Here is a 2,859-nt window from a genome sequence, read left to right as displayed (position 1 = left end):
ATGAAAGCGACGTCGTGCGTTTAATCGGCCAGAATAAATTGTCAGTGACCTTGAAAGTGGTCGAAAATCAGGTTAAAGTTCTGATACTGTTACTATATAGTACGCGGGTTTACGGAACAATGAAACAACAATAACAAATCAAAATTTATTCACGACGGAATTAGGGGGAGGCTAAATTCCGAAAATGCCTGCTACTGCTCAGTTCAAAATATTTTGTCTTCACGACTGATTTCTAAGAACCTGAAGATTATAATATACGAAACAATAATTCTGCCAGTTGTCTTGCATCGGTTCAAAACGTGGTCTCTCACTCTAAGGGAGGATATTTGGGCCTAGGAGAGCAGACGATGGGGTCTGGAGAAAACTGCATAATGAACTTCAAAATTTATATTCCTCCCCCAATATTGTCAGGGTGATTAAGTCGAGAAGAATGAGATGGGCGGGGCATGTAGCGCACATGGATGAGACAAGAGGTGTGCACCGGGTACTGGTTGGGATACCCGAAGGGAAGAGACCGCTGGGTAGACCTAGACGTAGATGGGAGGATAATGTCAGGCGGGATCTATGGGAGACAGAAGTTGAAGGAGCCTGGATTTTGTTGGCCCAGGACAGGGCTTTGGTTAATTCGGTGATGAACCTTCGGGTTCGGTAAGCCATATAGTCAATTAGTTGGCTTCATAAGATATCATTTGCAAATAATATGTCGTGTAATTTGAAAGATGCAGTGTTGACAACCTTCTCTGACCCTTCAAAGTCCGGGCGTGCTGACCTCAGCGGGCCATTTGCAGCTGTGCATGTAATTGAAGACGAAACAATAAACTTGTCTTCAGTGGACAAGATAAAGACTTCCTGTCGCCCATATCAAAACAGTTGGTGATGGAAATCTTGAAAATGTATAAAAAGGTTTGCAATAACTACAAAATGCTTACCAAACCCCTTTCATCTTCTTATAGCTAATTACGTCTGTGTTACATTTGGTTAGTATCAGCCCTATAATTAGATGCGCGTACATAGGTATTCAACAATTAGTGAGATGCCAAGGTAACCCGCTCTAAAAAATGTCGAGCAAATGTGTGGAAACAAGCGCCGAAGTTGAGGCTTGAGTCATTAAATTGGTAATATTTGTCTCCTTGGCAACCTTAGATTTGTGCTGATGAGGAAATATCTTGATCACGTCCTGCTTGCAAAATGGCGAATTAAACACGTCCATGACGCAAAACCTTCTCTGAATACTTTGATATTCAGCTAGTCAAGAAATTTGTTTTTACAAAGGCTCATTTCCACGCTCACAGAAGATTAGGAGAGAAATGCATCTGCCAGAACATCATGCAGAAGTGATGGAATGATGACTGTAGGTGCTAAGGAGCTAGTTACTATGAGAAACTGGCAGAGTGCTGAGGCCACCAACCTGGTCACAAATACTTAGACACTCTGTACTGTGGACGTGGGGATTCCCCACTAAGTAAAGGAGAGCGCACCAAAATGCCTTACCTTGAGGAAACATCTCTCCATGACACACCAGCAGCAATCTCTATGAAACAACTTTAACAAGCAGAAACAGAACAGAATAAAGAATGCAACTTACCACAGAGGCCATTCCACAAAACAATACCTTTATATCTGACATTACGTCAATAAACAGTTTTACGATATGCGTTTTAGTGCACGCTGATTACTGAATTGACAGCGTGTCTACACAACAATTTCGGATTGTGGTCACAATGTTTATTAAGATCCCGGGACCCCTTCAACATGATAATCATATGCTGATTGACTACCCAATATCAAGATCAATAAGGTACCTTCTACCTCCAAGATTCATACGGAAAGGAATCTTCACTCACAGATGGCTCGAACACAAACATCCTGCAAAAGAGCTACACCACTTAAATTCCTCTCCCTTCCATTTCAGCATGTGCTTCTAAACCTGGTGAAAAAACTGTGTTTCTACTCTAGCTCAGACATCCCATGCTTCCTGGTAAATAACTCATATGAATAATCGTAAAGCATTTGCAATGGGTCCATGCGAAAGTTATCTGCTTCAAACATGTACACGACTTAGCAGTCTTGTCTCTTACATTCAAGCACTTAAAGAGACAATAGTGAAGATTAAAAATTAAGGTTTAAGCATGTAGTGGTCCTCAATAAACCATTCAACTTAAAAAAAATTTGTGCTGATGCAGTGTCAACCTCAATATATGTCAATAAATGTTTACCAGTCTGATAGCTTTTCTGATAAAGATTCATATGCAAAGGAATCTTTACTAACAGACAGCTCGAACACTCTAATATTTTAACAAACATCTTGCAAAAGAGCTATACCACAAGAAATACAACAACCAAGTTACAAAGGGCATTGTAATGATAAACAGTGCCACATATTCTTGGACAGACTTAACTCTATCACATGACAAGCACATCTAATACATCATATTGCTAGTGTACTTACACAATGCACGTCAAATTGAGACAGATACATCTGTAGAAGACAGGAGTGCCCTTCATGATCTCAGCTAATTTTCTGTTGAGATATGAAGTGAGCCTGCCAAGTGTACTGAACATAATCCACTGATTTCCTGGCAAGCAGTAGGCTGGTCAGGTGGCAGACAGCTTTCCCCCGAGTAAAATCCCAAGGATCAATTAATCTTCTTCTCCTCAGCTATTCCCATATTCTGTTTATTCCTGTGTCCCACTGCCTCAATTCCTACACTTGACCACCAATAAGAACACACGTAACTGTTGTTGTCAGTAACTTGCAAACGTTGTATTAAGAAGTAAAATATTACAACCTTTTGCGCTGCAGTGGCGTAACGCCGTCACGTCAATTGCCAGCTGACACTGGGTTACAAATTGTTAAAG

The sequence above is a fragment of the Zootermopsis nevadensis genome, unplaced genomic scaffold, assembly GCF_977971745.1.
Source record: "Zootermopsis nevadensis isolate Lab colony 2312 unplaced genomic scaffold, Znev_1.0 Znev_ptg000202l, whole genome shotgun sequence".
Lineage (NCBI taxonomy): Eukaryota > Metazoa > Arthropoda > Insecta > Blattodea > Termopsidae > Zootermopsis > Zootermopsis nevadensis.
This window is presented reverse-complemented; position numbering follows the sequence as displayed.